Consider the following 10,513-nt stretch of genomic DNA (forward strand, 5'->3'; position numbering starts at 1 on the left):
CTCTGTATTTTCAATTGCCAAGTACCCAACCAGCATTTTCCCTTTTTTTAAACAGACCTTGATGAACAGTTGCCAAATTTCTGCCAGGAACCATTGCTACAGCATTTTCAGACACAAAAGGTGCTAAAATGGAGGGAAAAGCCGTACAGACGGATTTACCCCTAAAAAATTGCCACGTTTCACACCACCTAACGGCGTCGTTAACGCCGTGTACAAGTCTTTGGTCGGGAACAAATGTTCGTGTACCAAAGTTCATAATTTGTGACTTCGTGTATGAAAATTAATAGTGGGCCAAACTTCGTGCACTGTTCTTAAAATTTTCCCTGAAAATATTGACATATATAGAATCTTTAAAATATTAGAGACATCAACTTGAAGAATAACAAAGGTAAGAAAGTTAAGTCATTCAATCTTCTAGCGATATACCAACCTCATTGATGTGAGAAAGAAGAAAGGTAATTAGTAATTACCTTATTGATATGTGGCCGAATTAATTAGCAATTTGTTTGGACCCAAAATAAGCATTTTGGCCTGACAAGGCGTGTCTTGGAGAAATTGAGCCAATGTCAGTGGCTCAAGCTATATATTTTCGACAAGTTCGAAATATATATTTAGAGGCTAAATAAAGCCTACTATGAAAGCATGGAAGCATGGAAACATGAAAAGTCAACTTTAGCACATTTTCCTACTTCGGCTAGGAGAAACCGAGCTAAACAATGAAGGAGGGGTGGCAGACTGACCAAATGAACTTGAAATGAGCTGAAACTCTGCAGATCCATTCTAGACAGCCCAAGGATCATTTCTTATGAAGAGTGCCAGAGCGTTTTTTGAGTGGAAGGCCTTCAAACAATCAGCCCAATTTTCTACAGAAGCAAAACTGGAAAACTGGACCTGTAAGAGGTCCAGCAGCGTTTTCGGCCCAACCACATGGAATAAAAATCTGAAAATTTGTCAGGATGATCTACACTCATAGTGGAACATTTCATATGAAGAAGTCGAAGGCATATAATGAATTCTTGTTAGAGAAATAATTGAAGGAATAAAGGGGCAGAAACTGACCTAAAACCAGCTCAATATTCACATGTTCATGTTTCCTACCCACATGAAGAAAGCTAGATGCTTTTCTCTTTTTCCTTGGATATATTTTTCTTCTACAATCTCTTTAATAGATCATCACCACTTCCATGTTGCTGCACCTTCATGCTTTGCTTTCATTTCATCTTTTCTCTATCTTTTCCATATTTTACAAGTGAACTTAGATCTACTTTCATTATTTTTCTTCCACTCATCATTTCACTCTTCTTTTTCTTCTCTATATAAACACCTTCTCCTCTCATTCTAAAACACACATTCACAACACAACATCAAAACATCTCTAAGATGATCTAAGTTCTCTCTAGAGCAAACCTCTCTAAGAGCAACTCCTCTCCTTCTCTTTCTCTTAGCGGTGATCTCACTCCTAGTCCTAGTCTTCTCAGAAGCCGACTTTCAGTGCCACCAAACCCTCTGTCAACGTGCTTCGGTCCTAGTCTCCTCGGGAGCCGACGGTAGTGCCGCGACCACAACGGTTACAGAACCAGCCAAGCAAGGGTAACGCCCTAGCAACCCAGCCAAGCTAAAGTCACGCTTTAGCAAGTTCTCCTCACTTCCCAGTGGTTCTCGCTCTGCTCGATCTACAACATCGAGTATCGATTGTGATTTTCAAGAAGCTCAGCAAAAGTCCTCGCCACGAGGCACAAAGAATCCCACGACAAGGTTGGTGCTCTCCTCGTCCACAATTGCTTGAAAGAAGTCAGGTCAAGGGACACCCCCGACGACCGCACCCGAACGGTGCTGGCACGCCCGCGCAGAAAAGAGACTGTTGACCAGCTGCAACAAAATTGGAGCCAAACATTTTGGCACGCCCAGTGGGACAACATCGGAGTCTTTTCTCTTGAAGCACATTCAACCACCGGGCTTCAAAACAAACATTTTGGCACGCCCAGTGGGACTACATCAGAAGTTTTTCTCTTGAAGCACATTCAACCACCGGGCTTCAAAACCTAACATTTTGGCACGCCCAGTGGGACCAGGTTAGAATTTTTTTTCTCTTGAAGACATTCAACCACCGGGCTTCAAAACAAACATTTTGGCACGCCCAGTGGGACAACATCAGAGTCTTTTCTCTTGAAGCACATTCAACCACCGGGCTTCAAGCCAAACATTTTGGCACACCCGGTGGGACTACATTAGAAGTTTTTCTCTTAAAGCACATTCAACCTCCGGGCTTCAAAACAAACATTTTGGCACGCCCGGTGGGACTACATCAGAAGTTTTTCTCTTGAAGCACATTCAACCACCAGGCTTCAAAACAAACATTTTGGCACGCCCAGTGGGACAAGGTTAGAATTTTTTTTTTTTCTTGAAGACATTCAACCACCGGGCTTCAAAACAAACATTTTGGCACGCCCAGTGGGACTACACCAGAGTCTTTTTATGTTCACCATCATTGGGATGCCAGAGGAAAATCTTTACCAAAAGAAATTCCTGAAGTCATGGCGACGATAGAAGGCTATGTGCCCATTCCCATTCCAGAGAATGCGAGCATAGAAGAGCGGCTTGATATCCTTCAAAAGAATTCTACCGCATACCATGAGAATCTGAGAAAAGCCCTCGCGGAGGACCGTCGACGGCTCGATGAGTTCACGATTCCGATCAAGAGGCTCGATTTGGGGGCACAACAAACACAAGGTGAATTGGAACGTCAAGAACCTGCTCGCGAAGAGGTCGTTTCTGAGACTAACTTGCCTATAGGTGGCAATCAACCTAAGGGTCTCACTGGTGAGTCACAGCCTTACACAGAGGCTGTGCATGGAAAAGGTCATCAACAAGAATGTTTTTCTGACAATGAAATTGTCTCGGAACAAATATCTGATTTCTCCACTGATCAAGCCAAATACGTGGCTACTGATCAGATGCATGGGGGGCAAGATATGGCCCATGATCATCCCTTTGATCAAAAGAAGCAAGTTCATGATCATTTTAATTGTGACTCTGCTACTGGACGTCTTGGTGAAGGTGATCAAAATCAGAGCCAACTTAATTATCAATTAAGTTGTGGTCTACAGAAGCCAATTTGTGGCTTTATTAATCAATTCAACTTGAAGTTCTTCATATATTCTTCAAGGCCAAGCGGTGGCTTTGATATATGTGGAGGGCACATCTATAACCCACGTTGCATGAATGGCCAGAACAATTATTCTAGTGGCCAAGTTGTCATTCGCAACTGTAAATTTGAGTATCATCAATACAAGTTAACTCTTGTTTACAATTATCCAGCAAGTGAAGCTCTTGATGTGGAGAATTCAGACCAGCAAGTGGTTGTCTATAATGGCCAATCTGTGGCTAATCCTGAAGACACCATGTTCTATGACATGGTAGTTGGCGACAAAGCCGATCTTGAAACATCTTCATCTCCTCAATTGCAATTGAAGATCATGCCTCGTCAACCAACAAAGATACTTGGGGGGCAAGAATATCTCTCTCACGAGCCAAATTCCTCCAAATTCTTCAACGAGAAGTATCTTTGTTCTTTTCCTACAAGCTCTCACAGGAGGAATTTTTACCCTACAAATTTTGATACACCGGAGCTTGGAGTGAAGCATAGATGGCCTCCCCCGTGGTCTTCTAGAGGTTAGCCAAACATGGTGTTGCTGGCTTCTTTCTTTCTTTGCTTTTAATTTGCTGTCAGTTTTTCGTTTCTAGTTTTCTTTTCATTAAAAAAAAAAAAAAATGGCCTAGTTTTCTAATTACCAAAAATGAATTTGGTAAGGGGTTGTGAATCATAACGGAATAGGTGAAGTCTCTTTTGTTAATATTGGCCTAAACTCCTTATTGGTGCCTAGTTCAGGTCTCTTAAGGTTAAGGGCGGTTTTTATTAACACTTGTTGAACTGTCTTCACACTTATGACATTTCTCATCTTAGTAAGTATAGCCTATGTGAAATGGTGTCTAGAAAGGGGACAACGTTCATGACAGGTTCTTGAATCCAGAAGTGCGTGCAAATGGGCCTAAACCACTATGTGGGAGTAGCTCATGCCAAAATGGATTCTGCCTCTCTTGTTCGCCCTCCCCCACCTGGCCATTTCAGTAAGGTTGCCCAAATGATTTGAAAGAAAATTTGTGTCTAGGCGACTATACTTGGGCCGCATGTCTAAACCTTGATTCACAATGTCTTATTAAAATAAAAAAAAAATACAAAAATACAAAAATACAAAAAGAGTTTCAAATTTGTGCGTCGCGGAGGATGAAAAAAATTGTGTTCTTGCCTAATAGTGGCTGGAACTTGCTAATATACTTAAGAGGCCATTGGTATTGGTCTGGGCACATATACAAGAGGCATTTAATATGCCTAGTATGGTATTAGCAGTGGAGGAGGTCAACTCAATATTTTTGCCAATAATTGTGGCGAAAGCTGGGTTGCGAATTGTTGGCAGCGAAGTGGTTTTAATTACATGGCCTCGCAAAGGATGGTTCGCGAAGGAAGACTGGCGATTAATATATGTATGCTCACTATGTATAATTAAGAGGGAGAGAGGCTACTGTTCAAGTAATTTTAGTCAAGCCAATACAAGTGGCTTTGGAGCAACGACATTATAAGAGGAGTGCTGATTCAAGACCTCTTCAGTCAAGACGAAGACCTTTGACTTCTAGGTCTGGGGGGCAATGTTTGGACCCAAAATAAGCATTTTGGCCTGACAAGGCGTGTCTTGGAGAAATTGAGCCAATGTCAGTGGCTCAAGCTATATATTTTCGACAAGTTCGAAATATATATTTAGAGGCTAAATAAAGCCTACTATGAAAGCATGGAAGCATGGAAACATGAAAAGTCAACTTTAGCACATTTTCCTACTTCGGCTAGGAGAAACCGAGCTAAACAAGGAAGGAGGGGTGGCAGACTGACCAAATGAACTTGAAATGAGCTGAAACTCTGTAGATCCATTCTAGACAGCCCAAGGATCATTTCTTATGAAGAGTGCCAGAGCGTTTTTTGAGTGGAAGGTCTTCAAACAATCAGCCCAATTTTCTACAGAAGCAAAACTGGAAAACTGGACCTGTAAGAGGTCCAGCAGCGTTTTCGGCCCAACCACATGGAATAAAAATCTGAAAATTTGTCAGGATGATCTACACTCATAGTGGAACATTTCATATGAAGAAGTCGAAGGCATATAATGAATTCTTGTTAGAGAAATAATTGAAGGAATAAAGGGGCAGAAACTGACCTAAAACCAGCTCAATATTCACATGTTCATGTTTCCTACCCACATGAAGAAAGCTAGATGCTTTTCTCTTTTTCCTTGGATATATTTTTCTTCTACAATCTCTTTAATAGATCATCACCACTTCCATGTTGCTGCACCTTCATGCTTTGCTTTCATTTCATCTTTTCTCTATCTTTTCCATATTTTACAAGTGAACTTAGATCTACTTTCATTATTTTTCTTCCACTCATCATTTCACTCTTCTTTTTCTTCCCTATATAAACACCTTCTCCTCTCATTCTAAAACACACATTCACAACACAACATCAAAACATCTCTAAGATGATCTAAGTTCTCTCTAGAGCAAACCTCTCTAAGAGCAACTCCTCTCCTTCTCTTTCTTTTAGCGGTGATCTCACTCCTAGTCCTAGTCTTCTCAGAAGCCGACTTTCAGTGCCACCAAACCCTCTGTCAACGTGCTTCGGTCCTAGTCTCCTCGGGAGCCGACGGTAGTGCCGCGACCACAACGGTTACAGAACCAGCCAAGCAAGGGTAACGCCCTAGCAACCCAGCCAAGCTAAAGTCACGCTTTAGCAAGTTCTCCTCACTTCCAAGTGGTTCTCGATCTACAACATCGAGTATCGATTGTGATTTTCAAGAAGCTCAGCAAAAGTCCTCGCCACGAGGCACAAAGAATCCCACGACGAGGTTGGTGCTCTCCTCGTCCACAATTGCTTGAAAGAAGTCAGGTCAAGTGACACCCCCGACGACCGCACCCAAACGGTGCTGGCACGCCCGCGCAGAAAAGAGACTGTTGACCAGCTGCAACAAAATTGGAGCCAAACACAATTAATTCCACAATAAATTAAAAAATTATAGTAAAAGAATGTATTAAATAAAAATTTAAGATACATAGCCGATGAAATTTTTTTTGAAGTTTTTCTCATTTATTTATTGGGTGCGGCTATTGTCACCATACTATTTTCTTTGTTCACCCTACTTACTCATTACAGCCTACATTTTAATTTCAATTATTAAAATTACTTATCTAACTCATTTCTCTTTCCAAGAGTATCCTTATATGACATATCCAATTAAAAAAAATATTTTTTTTAAGAAAAATCTCTCATTTAATTTATACCAAGAAAAACACTAAAATATATTCAAGTTTTCTAAGTAATTTTTTTGTTTTGTTTCGATGTTTCTCTATTTTAATCTATGTCAAAAGGTTAGTAAGTTAACAATTATGAGTAATGAAAAAAAAGATTAATTTTTTTTTCGTATTTTATATTTTACTTTCGCTGTTCACAAAGGGTATTGCAAAGATTTTGATGAGTTCACATTAATAGTTTTGTGAATTAAATAACGAATTAACGATGAGGATACAACAAAAAGACAAAAAAAATAGTAATAAATTCAAATTTGGGTGGAGAATATGAAGATTATTGTTATCCAATGAGGAATTAAGTAGTTTTTGTATTTAATTAATTGGTTATCTATTTATTTTTCTTACAGATTTGAATTTTAGAAAATCAGTATACTTATTAGTCATTTTGTACTTGGGTAATATAGTCATTTTGCAATTCAAATGTTTGTAGGATGAATTAAGAAAATAGTAGGGTGGCAATAGCCGCACCCTTATTTATTTCATGAGGAGGGGCATAGATGAAAGTGTGATTAAAAATTAGACAAAAAAAATATACGGGGTGTGCATTAAGTAATTGAGGGGGTGTATTTAAAACTTCTCTGAGATTTATAATAAAAAAAAGGGGTTTTGTCCATTTACACCATTTTTAGAGATTTTTTTCCCACTTACCCCATTAAGTTTTTTTAATTCTCTCTTACCCAAAACACTCTAAGAATGTATTCCCTAATACCCCATTAAGATTTTTTTTTTTGTTTTTTAATTTTTTTAATACCATTTTACCCTTACCCCTTTGTTACTTAGAGAGAGAAACCATGGGAGACTTCGCCGGAGCCCGGTCACCGACCGCCGGAGTCCGGTGACCGGCCGCCGGAACCCGGTGACCGGCCACCGGATTCCGGTCAACGGTCGCCGGATTCCGGTCAACGGTCGCCGGATTCCGGTCAACGGTCGCCGGATTCCGGTCACCGGCTATCGGCCTCCGGAATTTGCTGAAAATCTCACCGGAAAGTTTTTTTGCCCCCAATAGACGTCTATTGCCCCCCAATAGACGACTATCAACCATGTATTGCCCCCCAATAGATGACTATCAGCCATGTATTGCCCCCCAATAGACGACTATCAGCCATGTATTGCCCCCCAATAGACGACTATCAGTCATGTATTGCCCCCCAATAGACGACTATCATCCATGTATTGCCCCCTAATAGACGTCTATTGCCCCCCAATAGGACTTTCAGTTGCCAAAATGAGAACTAATCTCCCTAAATTTAGACAAATAAAACTTTGATTACAGAAAAAAAACAAAGAGATTACATAAATTCAAAACGTCTATTGCCCCCCAATAGCCGTCTATTGCCCTCCAATAGAGGGGTAATAGACGTCTATTAGAGGGCAATAGACATTCAAGGACCCTTTTTTTCTTTTCTTTCCTTCTGTCCAGTTACTTAAAAAAAAAAAACAGACAAAAGAAGAATAAATAATAGCACCCTTTATTAGAGTTTCAAGCCCATATTTTTGTTTTGCAGTTCCGCCAGACTTTCAACTTTCTTCTCTTTTTGGTTCTGCACTTCATTTGCATCATGACCACCTGGCTCGAAGAAACATACCTTGAGTCTCTTTTCATATCCTTCGAATCCAATTGCAGACACGTCGCAACACCTCATTTTCATATCACTACGACGCACTCTTCCTCCAATTCAATTCCTCCAGCGACACGAGCACGAGCAACAACAAAGGCCCAAAAAGCCCATTTGAAGATCAAAGTGATAGCAAAAGGCCAATGCTCACCGGCAGCACAAGCGACTGAATCTCCTTCAAGGCCTCCAGCGGCTTCTCGGCGTAGCCTGCGGAGCTCGTCAACCAACGGTAACATGGTTGAAACGTCGCGACGGGGACCTCGCGCCGGAGTTCCTCGAATCGTAGCCTGCGGAGCTCGTCAACCATAAAGGCCAGGCCGTCGTCTCCGTGCAATTCGGGTTCGTTTTGCTGCGAAACGACAAAGCAGCGTTTGAGGTCGTCGATTGGATCTGCACCTTCACCGATGTATCACCTCCGTCGACGTGATCGTCGGCCTCGTCTCACCGCCGGCCATCTAGACCAGAGACTGAGCTGAAGGCCGTGCGCTGGCCGCGAGAGAGAGAGAGAGAGAGGGGAGAGAGAGAGAGAGAGGAGGCAGAAGAAATCGCCGGTGAGGGAGGGAGAGAGATAGGAGAGAGGGCATTTGTAATTTATTAATTAAATCAAGGTTAAAACTGTCATTTTATCTTAAATTGTGTTAGTGGGAATAAAATTTTGTTGCTGGGGTAAATGGAATAGTTTTAGTCTATTTTTGTGCTTTGGGTCAAGAACCCTAAAAAAAAATATATTCAAATCATGTTTTGTTAACTTTCTTAATATTTTGTTAATTGTTGTAATATTATGTAAATGGATGATTTTACTCGCCTTAGGGCTAGTTTGGAATTGCTGTGATTTTTAAATAAAACTGTTGTTGCTGTGTTGTGAGAATAATCAGCTGTGAATTAAAACAGTTTCGTGTTTGGTAAATAATATTTTTTAAAAGTGTTGTCAGTACATAAAACAACTACAGAGTGTGTTTTTATCCACAGCAGCTTCTAAAAGTAACCTCTGGGCTGCTTCTAAAATCTGCTGCCAGTGACCTGTAACTTTCAATTAAAGCTGCTTTTTATTTATTTACCAAACCCATTAAAATCTAAAATTTTGAACAAAAACTTATTTTTTTTAAAACGAAGCAATCCCAAACCGGGCCTTACTAGAATCATTAGTATGTTTACATTGTCAATTGAGTGTTTCAAATACTTGAGACAATGTTTAAGAAAGAAATTGTTGGTTTAGTCACGAGGAAGCAATACGTTTAAAACAAATATTTATTTCCGTAAAACAATTTTCACAACTTGGCGATTAAATGTAAAATAATAAAATTTAGTTCGTTAATGAACCATCCTCACGGATCGCCTTTTGAATCATTTTTTCACAATTATACGATGATCCAATGGTTGGATCCTCATGAATCGCCTTTTGAATCATCTTTTCACAATTATAGGATGATCCAACGGTCGGATCCTCACGGATCACCCTTAAGATCATCCTCTCAAAATTATACGAAGATCCAATGGTCAGATCCTCACGGATCGCCTTTTGAATCGTCTTTTCACAATTATACGATGATCCAACAGTTGATCCTCACGAATCGCCTTTTGAATCGTCTTTTCACAATTATACGATGATCCAACGGTCGAATCCTCACGGATCACCCTTAAGATCATCCTCTCAAAATTATACGAAGATCCAACGGTCAGATCCTCACGGATCACCCTTAGGATCATCCTCTCAAAAATATACGAAGATCCAACGGTCGGATCCTCACGGATCGCCCGTAGGATCATCTTTTCACAATTGTACGATGATCCAACGGTCGGATCCTCATGGATCGCCTTTTGAACCATATTTTCACAATTATACTATGATCCAACGGTCAGATCCTCACAGATCGCCTTTTCAATCGTCTTTTCACAATAATATGATGATCCAACGGTCAGATACTCATGGATCACCCTTAGGATCATCCTGTCAAAATTATACGAAGATCCAACGGTCGGATCCTCATGGATCACCTTTTGAACCATCTATTCACAATTATACGATGATCCAACGGTTAGATCGTCATCCGAGACCACACAAAGTCATCGGAACACCCCGTATAGGTTTTCTGTTTTTTTTTTTTTTTTAGAATAAGAAAATTATAAAAATGCCCCATATGTTGGTTGAAAAATAATAGTTCTCAATTAAAAAAAAAAATTTGGCTGTGGTTTACAATTTTATATGGGTATTTGGGTACCCACGGGTATACCCATACCCCACCCATTTTTATATGGGTATTTTGTAATTACCCATACCCATACCCATACCCATAAACTATGGGTATTACCCGTTAACAAATACCCAAAAGGAAAAATTACCCGCGGGTACCCGTACCCATGGGTTTTAATGCCATCCTTAGTTTACAATTAGATGACTAATTTACTATATACTAATTCTCAGTTAACTGTTTATCGGCTTAGTAACAGTGCCGGTTCGAGCCGAGCCGGTACTATGAAATGACCGTTTT

Source organism: Rosa rugosa, chromosome 1 (genome assembly GCF_958449725.1).
Source record: "Rosa rugosa chromosome 1, drRosRugo1.1, whole genome shotgun sequence".
Taxonomy (NCBI): Eukaryota; Viridiplantae; Streptophyta; class Magnoliopsida; order Rosales; family Rosaceae; genus Rosa; species Rosa rugosa.